This window comes from Lepeophtheirus salmonis, chromosome 14, assembly GCF_016086655.4.
Source record: "Lepeophtheirus salmonis chromosome 14, UVic_Lsal_1.4, whole genome shotgun sequence".
Classification (NCBI taxonomy): Eukaryota; Metazoa; Arthropoda; class Copepoda; order Siphonostomatoida; family Caligidae; genus Lepeophtheirus; species Lepeophtheirus salmonis.
In genome coordinates, this window is record NC_052144.2 from 6,222,995 (window position 1) to 6,234,095 (window position 11,101).

Sequence of the window (11,101 nt, forward strand, 5' to 3'; positions counted from 1 at the left end):
TACTATTTATGGATTTTTTTCTATTAATGTTTATCTCCTTGGCAATGAAAGCAATGCTCAAAAGAGGGTCAAACTCGACAATTTCCATTATTTGGTCTACATTTTTGACAATAGCACTATTGAGATGCACATTACAAAAGCCATCTATTGCAATGATAATGGATTTTTTCTTTACTACTGCTATTATTTCACTTTTTACATATGATACATTTCAAATGTCTACAAATATATTTTACATAATAAAAACGTAATTTTGATTGATCAAAATCAAATGATTACATCAAAAATAATTATAATTAGTAATTTTAAATCAAGCTTAATTATTTTCTTATATAGAATTAAAGTATTTTAATTGTGCTACTAAGAAAGAGTACAATATCCAGCATCTAAATAAATATTTTAACTACAAAATTGTTCATTGTAGGGTTGTATCGATCCTTAACATGCAATAAACTTTGTTGTGTCCCTAAAAGATTAAAAGATCCTTAATTTTAAAACACGCTCTAAAAGGATTCATCTTCCTAATATGTGTGTAAAATGTATGTTACTCACATAAAGAGCACCACCTAGCGTATAATATACAGGGCTGGGATATTAAATCTGGTAAATTTGAGGAGAATGTATATTACAATTTATTTTCCAAAATTAATTCAATAATTCACAAATCTTTAGCCTTACATGAAGAAGTCTCACACATAGTAGTTCTAGGGGTTCCTATCTAGCTAGGAGACCACATTTCCTTTACCCTAAACTCAAATTGTTTTTTTAATGTTGGTTTTTCCAGAATAAATCCAATTCTGGAATTTGAAGAAACGCATCAATTTAAAATTCTATCATAACATCGAATCTCTTAATAGCAATTTCAGCTTTGTGCAATGACCTTTATAAATATTTCATATTCGGCTAAATAAACCATCGACATTTTAAGAAAAACTACTGAGACAGGTACCAAGCACGGTCAGTCCGAAGGACATACATTCTAAGAATAGATAGGACAAGTCCTAAGATTCGAATTGACCAAATAAACAACACTAGTTGTAACCAACTAACCCCCCACCCTCCCCTCATGTAGGCACGTTCCTGGCTACAATCCCTAGTTCCAAACAATAAAACAACTCCTGTTCCATTTACATTCCAATGACACTCTTGTTTTTATAAAAGCTATATACCCCGTTCTTCATGAGTAAAGTCAAAATTTTGTTGATCTATCGGGTAGACATTAACTAATTATATCTGCGTTTATTATTATTATTTTTTCATCTGGCCTCACTCAACGTTATAAAATATACAATGATTGTATATGTACATTATAATCAAATTTAGATATATTTTTTTGAGTAAATACTTCATCATCTCTTAGACAAATTAAATTTACAAGAGTATATAAAATATTCATACTCTTATATTTATATTATTCAGGCAAGTCATTCTAAATTAAAGCTATGCATAATTATGTATGTAGGTACTTATTTCAAAAGTATATAATAGTATACAGAAAACGGTCAGTCCATACTTGCATACTATTTTAATAAAATGACAATGAAATAAACAGTAACACAAAGATATAAAGAGGATTCAAATGCAGTTTTATTATTGTAATGTAAATAGCACTACTGTTAGAAAATTGTATTCTAAAAAGTATAGATTTTTAGTGTTATTTTACAATGCAAAGTTTCACTACACAACCAAACCACAGCTGAAATAAAAATAAACAAGTTTTGTTTTATTCCTGGTCTCTAATTGTAAAAATGTCAGTTCAACACCAAAAAATAACCACGATCTCCTCTGCACCGGTGCTGAGAAGAAGAAGAATGTAGAGACCGTTGGCATCTCCGTTCAGACTACCTACAATATCAAAAAGTTTATTACAGTACTATATAGCCAAGAAGTACCTAAACTTCTGCAGCAGCAATATGGCTCACTTCTGGACCCTTCTACACCCCTGACCTCAACCCTTGGACTTTTCAATAATAAAAGGCTAAGTGAAGAATATATGGCACCCCTTTCTTCCAAACTTATTCGATATGTCCTCCTTCACAAACAATAATAGCCTCAACACGGCGGTAAATGGGTTGGCATCTCTTGACGATGAAGGTCGTGTCCATTGCGTACTGCACTCTCATGATGGCAGCTCGTAGTGAATATTAATTTGGAGGAGATGTACGATAATACATTCTTCTCCAAGACCCCCAAACTATAAAAAAATATACAAAAGGGAAATGACAGTTTTTAGCTATGGCAAATTAGATAAAAATGGATTAATTTTCCAAAAGGTGGGGCCACGCTCTGCCGTTAGTCTAAAACCTAATATAAGTAAACAACGCTCTTGTTGCCATTGACATCAATGAATTATTTTCATGTTAAATTATGTAAAAGAGAATTACAATTCAGTCTAATTACTTTCATTTTTTTTTAATAAAACACTTTGTTTTCGACAAATTTACCAATAAAGTTTTACTCAGAGCATGTAACAGGTTGTATTAAATATGATCTGAACACAAATAGTATTTTTATCTATTTGGAAGTCAGAAGATTTATTTATTTATTTCCAAGGTAACTATCAATGTTTTTAAAATTATTGAACAGAGAACATTTAAGTATAAAATAAACCCTTGTGCGTGTGCTTATGAAAGACGGCAATTAACACGAAGGATTGGTTGATATAAGTTATTACATTAAAAGAGTAAGTATTTGCAGGACTCAAGGTGGACTTGAGGCTCAACATTTGAGTAATTTCATGTTAGATATGGAGTTGGATTTGTGTTAACTCCCTACCTCCCAGTGTTGCTTGCAGGCTAGTGTTATAAAACGTCATGGCAGGTGTGTTTAACTTTCTTCAAATCGTTTGTGTTACAATACCATTTTTCAGTTTCTTTTATTTTCAAATACCGGCAGGTCATATATTATACGACTCATAAAATACCCTCCCCTACTCTTGCAGTAATAGGCATAGTTTCACTAAAATGAGATGAAGAAATTCAAGGTCTCAAAAATTGGAAACCATTTTCGTTCTTCTCATATCTATAAATGTTTTGTTTTTTTAATCTAAAACTATAAATTAAAAAGTTTTTGAGGCATAAATCGAGTGTACACCTTTTTTTTTTTTCATTACTGCACTTAGTATAAAATATTTAAAAAATAATTATATGAAAAATAAGTCATTTACTTCCAGCAGCTCCTACATATTTTTAAGAATAACATCTTTATGTATGTGTTACTGCCTGTAATATTCTATTTTTATTTGTGTAAAAAAATATTTCATCAATAAGGATTCGTAGAATGAGATCCGGATATTACAGCAATAAAGATAATTTATGTGTGTTACTTTAATGTGGCAAATTGAATTAATTTGCATAATGCAAGGTTTATTAATTTACAGTATACATAAGTAATGAAACACTTTTTGTTTTTGTCTCAATTATCAAGAGTTGCATTGACTCCGGGACGCATATATCTACTATTTTTTAAGTATATTCAAAGATTATATTGCCTACTACAAATTTTCCAACTCCTTACTCCAAATACACCAAAAAAGGCTCTGACTCCGACTCTGCAGGCTTGACTTTGAACTCAATGTGTGTAGGTTCGATTCACGGTTTCTCCTTTATAAATAAAATAGTATATTATTAATATGGACTTCAAAGTTACTTTCTAGGTCAGATGTAGAAATGGTAATACAATAATGTTACTTATACTTAATCAGTGCAACTCCATCTGACCAAATAAAGGAACAATTAAAAGCCCGTTTAAGTTTCAGTGCAATGAGTATTTCACCATAAAAATATGGTAGAAATGTTAGTCTTCCTTAATTTAATTATAATATTAAACTGTCAAATACTATCAATGAGCAATTTATAAATAGATAGAGCTATAGTTATAAACATGTCTTTTTATATTCATTTATGGGGAAGTTTGTAGTTGCTTAATCATTCAACGTAATTGGTTGAAATATGTTTCACTTATTTGTATAATATAATCAAGTGGGCCCAAAACAGATATCAATAGTATTTAAGGATTTCCCGATTCCCAAATGATTAGACATTTACAAAAATGACAATATTTGTTGCCTTAGTAAATCAAAAATAAACAGATTTACAGATGATCTGATTAATTCAAATAGGTGGGGATTTTAAATCCGTAAAATTAAAGGATGATGTCTATTACAATTTATTTCCCAAAATTAATTTAGCAATTCAAAATCTTTTGCTTTTACATATTAGGGGACATAGTGAAGTCAATCCCTTAATGAACCACCTTTACCTTCAACCACAGCCTCTAACCTGGCCTTCAACCTGACATAGACTTTGATAAGGACCTCCTTGTCCATGTACGCTACTGTCTTGATAATGGAAGCCATCAAGGAGTCAACAATGTTATCTTAATTGAACTCTCTCTCCAATAGCCCCCCCCACATAGTAGTCAATAGAGTTAAGATCCGGCGAGCTAGGAGATTTCATTTCCTCCAACCATAAAGATCCTAAAATTTTTGGTTTTTTCCAGAATAAATCCGGTGCAGGTACCCAATTTGGACAGACTGCACCAAATTTATAGTTCTAGTAGGACAAAAAATCTATTAATATAAATTTAAGGGCTCAAGCATTATTATCTATAGAGTTATTTGCATATATATGTAGTATTTTATTTATTTGCGTTATTACCTTTTTATGTTTAGTTTCAACTGGTTAGCTCAAATTGTTTGCTTACAAGAACTGTCTAAGTAAACATCTTTCATATTTTTCGATCAAATAGATAACATTCAATATGGTATGGTTATCAGACTCTTCTTTTCGAATGGATTACCCCATTAGGAAATTCATCGAAAGTTGACACACGTTTACGGTGATTGGGCTCCCTCCACGTTAACTGGTTAAAAGTGGGCAGCTGAATTTAAACTTGGTCGCATATCCCTCAAAGATGACCCATGTGAAGGAAGGCCAAAAACTGTAACCAAACCGGAAACAAAAAGTGTATGTTACCATGTTGGACAACGGACGAGTAAGATAGTTGAGGCTTTGGGGATATTGGAAGAAAGGGCACGAAACATTTTGCACGAAGAATTAGGAATGCAAAAGCTTTGAGCAAGATGGGTGCTGCATTTGCTAAATGTTTATCAAAAGCAAATGTGCAAAATATCCTTGAAGCAATCTTTGGAGCTATTCAACAGGGATCCAACTGATTTTGTAGAGCGATTTGTCACCATGGATGATACATGGGTGAAAAATGAAGGATAACAGATGATTTTTTTTGCTTGATTAACTGTGTAGGAGTCAAGGGAGTTTGTGTACCAAATTGAAATAAATTTTTTACTCAAAGTCGTAGTCTTTCATTATCAAGCCGATAACTTTTCACCTTACCTCATATATATATATGAGGTACAAGCATACACCAAGGACTTTATATACTAATAATCTACATGTATAACACTTATTATCTTATGTTATGTACACGCATATTTTAACATATTTCCTGTTTACTTTGTATAACAAGTAATTTTATAAATGATTGTCAATAAATTTTACATTCCAACTTGATCCACATAATAGGAAAAGGTGGTAAAAAGTCCTTGCACTGTGCGTCCAAGTCAAGTTTCAAGTATTTAAATATCCTTGAATATTTTCATCGTGACCAGTTCAAGTCCTCTTATAGATAAATGTAAAATAAAAAGTGTTTAAATGTACTCAAAAATTGTAATGACTTTTGAATCCATGCCGAGGCCCAAGTCTAAGCTTTCGATTCCAAGTCAAATCTAGGATCTTTTTATTGTGTATTCAAACTGAATCGCAATTCTTTAAATATGGACTCGAGTCTAAGCTGATTTGCAAGTCTCGAGTTCAAGTTCTTACCTCTGACAATCTGTAATAAAGGTATCATCCTAACACCAAACTAAACTTTACGTTTGAAAATCAATACATAACGGTTTTTTGAAATGGGTATGTTAAACAGAACTTTTTTAACATTTTATCAAAATATCACTTATTGTACTAGTAAAAAGGTTGTTTTTCTTTCATACGCCACATTAAAAAAATCTTTTTTTGGAAAACAAACTCTTCTTGGATAAATTTACCAAAGACAACCCATCCCTCGAGAGATATATATATTCAATAGTTCATAAATACTCTACAGGGCTAGCAAAATCACCTGGATGTTCCAGAATTATGTTCTTTTTCAATTAGCCTTGTAAAATTTTACACTCCCTGCCAGATGGGATTTCTAAAAAGTTACCTGATATATTGTCGGTCTGAAGAGGAGATGATAGCTTTTGTGTGAGAGGATTTTCCTACATGAACCGTGTGAAAACAATAAACCGCACAAATATCTAGCTAAAAGACACTATTACCTTATGAATATCTCCAAAATGAGGAATCAGTTGAATCTTTTTGACTTCAAACAGCGATTCATTTATGGATGTTGAGCACAAAGGGCACAAGGCATATTGAACACTAAACAAGGGAAACAGTGAGGAGGGAAGAGTAGACTGTGACACAACAGGAAATATCCGAAGATGATAAGATTGATCCTTCTACAAAAACAACTGGCATTTTATAATTTGTCAGAATAATCCATTTTGCTGTTTTTGTTCTGTGCTAATCAGAGTCCCAAGAATATGAGTTACTTTATGTCAAAACATTAAAAAAAATCAATGAGCCATTTCATTTCATTTTGGGATACCGAAATCAGAAGGGTGCCATGCCGAAGATTTATTCTAAAGTCTTTAGTCAAGTCAAATTCCTCAGATTTGTGCTCCATTTTCCAAATAACTCTTGAAACCTATAATTGTTTGATATATATTCATTTAGTTTTAGTAACATGAGGATAGTCTGAAAGGTTTTTGACCTCAACGTAAAGATTGCATTGCTCATAAATATAATATAATTACTCAGCAAAGTTTCAACTATTTTGAACGTGCATGCTCTCATCCCTGTAACCCATCCCATCTGTAACTTCTCGCGTAGAAGTGTGGAGAGTTACAATGTGACTATGATGGAAAAAAAGACATATTCCTTGTCAAATCAACGAGGACATTTCACCCAACCAACCCAGATTATAATTATTATTGGCATATAATTTCAAATTCATGAGTTAATTAAGTATGCCAAATTTCAAGACATAATTCTGAGTCGCTACAGAGATATGATACTCGTCTCAGACCAAAATTTTCAACGATTATTGGTCTGAGACAAGTATCTATATCTCAGAAACGACTCAGAATTTGGCACACTTAATCTACTCATAAATTTAAGCTTGTGTGCTAAAAATCCTCCGAATGATTTGATTAAACACTTATAATTTACTCAACTATGTCTATCAAATATTAGTTTGTATTTATATACGAAGTAAAAAATGAGTTTGGATTTTCTCCTTTTCTTGATGTCTACTCAGAATCGTTTTTATGTGGACAAACGTAAATTTTATGTGTATTATGTGGAAAAATAATAGTAAAAATTTTAAGTAATTTTGATTGAATCCAATTTATTTAACTTGTAATGGTTGAATATATTTTAAGATATATATATATATAAATTTGAATACCTATAATAAATCATTTAAAAATTCAATTAAAAACAAGAATAAAACAATTTTTATATGTATATATATTCAAATCAGGTTGTAGATTATCAACTATTCCTACCAATGGTTATTATTCTTCGTTCAATAGTTTATATTTTTTTCAAATAAAATAGTTAATTAGAGTTCAACCAACCAACGTTCAGGACACGTGCATGGTGAAGAAATCTACAGCAGATAAAAGAATACAGACGTGCTCATTTTGTTTTGGTTCACAACATTTAGTCCCACCTTTGTCATATTTAGTCTTGTCCTTATTTCGTTAAGAAAAGAAAAACATTTTTTTACTCAGGTGTAGTGTTGTACCTGTTCTTGTACCTAATTTAGGATTGGTATTTTGATACTTATTGGGTTAAAAATATGATACAAAAATGTCGTCAACAACAATTTGCATGCACGTGAATTATTTTTGTTTGGGGTAGGAGGATGTGACTAGCTCATAAATTAGACGACGTTATACTGAGTGGTCCATTGAATTCTAAACACTTACTAATTCAATAATTTGTTAATATTTCGATATATTAAAGCATAGAGAATTAATTACAAAAAAAAAACTTTAGCTCCGTAGCTTAAGTACAAGACGAGGAGATGCCATTTTAATGTAATCGACAAACTCCCGTTTGCGCAGTCCATGTGGTTTGGTGTCTCCAGTACACCGTCTACGACGTCAATAAGTCTAAAGCTTTGGAGAGAAAGAAGAGCTCTGTCAAAAAGGCTAAACTGGATCCGTAGGAGTTAAAAAAACAGCCCAGGCTAATCCCCTCCAGTCCGTGGGAGCCCATGCAAGAGATCTTAGGATTTAACACAAGACTGTCCCAAGGGCTGAAAAAAAGTGAGTAGGAAGAGCCTTGTGAGGGTGAACCGGCCACTTATGACATCAACAATGAAAGAAACCCATCTTCTAGGTTGCAAGACTCTTTTGAACGATTTTTGAATGAGTCTTTTGAGTTCTTTTCAACTCGTTTTTGACACTTTTGGCCCCCATCCAGCCAAGATTACAGAGGTCCTCAAAGTGTCAGTCAGCACCGGGACGCCATGACAGATGACTCTATCCGCAGCGGATGCTAGGCCTTCCGCCGCCACCGCCTTTTAAGACGTAGTTACGCTAAGGGAGAGTACATTAATTATTTAGAGAGCTCAGACACACAACTATTTATAGTATTAATTTTGCAGAAATTTTTTAGTTAATTAATAAATTATATCTTTTTTAAGTATAAAATTCAATGTGTTCAGATTTTAATGGACCACTCGGTGCAAGATGCAGCAATATAACTTCCTTCTGAATCATGCATGGTAATCCGGCAATGGGAATTGTAGCGGGTTGGTGTGGTTTCATTCAAGAAGTGAGATTCTAGAGTTTTCTTGGAAATACAGTCAGGTGCTATCATCATGCCTTGCTCTATTGAGGAATGTCCGTATATTGTCGTAATAAATATTGCCAAAAATGGTTTAACATAATACTTGGTATATTTAAAGTAATGGCAATTTAGTTCCTGAACTTTTATTGCTGGGGTTTATGAAATCAGTTAATTGCTTTAGTTTCTAAAATACAAAAAAAAGATTTCAATTCAATTCATATTATAATAAAAAAATTTACAAAATTATTTGAAACCGAATTTCTCCACGCACCAGGCCCACAGAATGTTTTGAAACATGATGAATATTGAAAATTAATTACACGTACGGGCTTGAAATGAAATTCTAGAAAGCTTTTTTAATTAAAACTTGTTTATTGCTCATTAAAGAACATCATTTATGAATTTGAGCTCTTTCAGCCTCAATCACACTCTCTGTGCGATCCCGGAAGCCTTTTAAACACGTTGACAACTTAGTGCATTGACATTGATCGCCACTCTTTTTCAACCGATTGCTTTACGGACTCCATACTGCTGTGACGTTGTCTTCAGGCCTTGCTTTTAACTCACCATCGTATGCTGTGATCAATGGGATTCAGGTCAGGGCTCTTCAGTGGCCATAAGTCCTTCAACATAACTTTTTTTTTTACCATCCAATCCTTCACGAGGCTTGTAGTATGTGAAGGAGCCCCGTCCTGTTGAAAGCAATAATCGGCTCTTTTTTTTCATTGCTTTGTGATCTTGCAAACCTAGGGAAGCACTTTTGTTTGCAAAATCATCAAGTACTCCTTGGTCGTCAACTGTATCAAACGGGGCAACAAATTGCCTTCATTTTGTGACCTTCAGATTACAAATTTCTAAGATAATTACTGAGGCCGGATGTTTGGTAGTGGACACTTCGCGTAGGTAGCGGTTGACTTCAATACATAAGACCCAATCATTTTGCCTATTGTACATGGGATCCAGTGTAAATGTATTCTCGTCCAAGAAGAACAAAATTCGGTTTCCGTGATATCTCAGGTCATTGTAAAACTGTTTGCACCGATTAAATCGTAATTATTGTTTTTGTTGAGTAAGTAAGGGTGGTTCAATATGTCGGTAAAACTTGTCACTAGCTTTATTACGGCATTGGACACCGTGGAACGGCTCACCTACAGCTTATTCGCCAAGTCTGTCATCGTCATCTTTGGATTTTACAAAAAAAAAACTTTTATTTGCCGTTTCAGGCTTTAATCTGATCGGTCTTCCACTTCTATGACGATCACTGATGTATACACCATTATTGACGTTAACCCTAACCCTCTAGACGGTAGTTCTGTAGACACTAAGGGTCGTTACGATATCATAATTTCTAAATCCAGCACGGACTAAACAGGCCAATTATTACATTTTTTTGCTCCATTTTGGTTAATATTTATCCTGGAGACTTGGTGAATAAGGAGTTCCAATGGTAAGCAATCAGTTTTTTTTTGTTTACGTAACTTTTGCATGATTTTAACCATAACCTCTCAAAGTGCAATTAAATTCATGTTCCAAAACTTTTTGATGGCCTGGTATTATAATACGAGAGAGCTTTAATTGGTGCCATCAGATGAGTGCTATGTAAGAATACTAAATTGATACGGTTTGTTTAAATCGTGTAATTAGACCAGATTTACTTTTGAGAAACTAATGTTTTAAAGATATTTGTAGAATGGCCGTTAAGTAATTAACTAATCATCCAACGCTTTATTATGAGATATATTATTAAAAATTTGTTGGATATTTTTTAATATGAATAACTATACCTCTAAAATCTCTTTTAGAAATTATTATTTAATTAGAAAACAAAAAAAATGAAAAATCATTTTGTATTTTAATGCATAAGTTTGGTGTTGTGTCGATATGAGACGTCACCTTTCTGATATGATTTTCAAAAACTGCATAAAACTAAACTTTTAATCATGTAAACTTCATTATGATACAAAAATATAACTTTTTTCTACATATAACTTGATTTATTTCCTTTTGGAAAAATAAAATTATGTTGTGACACCCTGTAGAAAAAAAAAATCATTCTTACTCTGTTTTATAAAGTACCATTTTGTAGCTAAAAATGTGACGTTATCGGCCAGACAATTTATACATAATTAAATGGTGATTCAAGAAGGGAGGTACATTATTAATATAATATATTACCA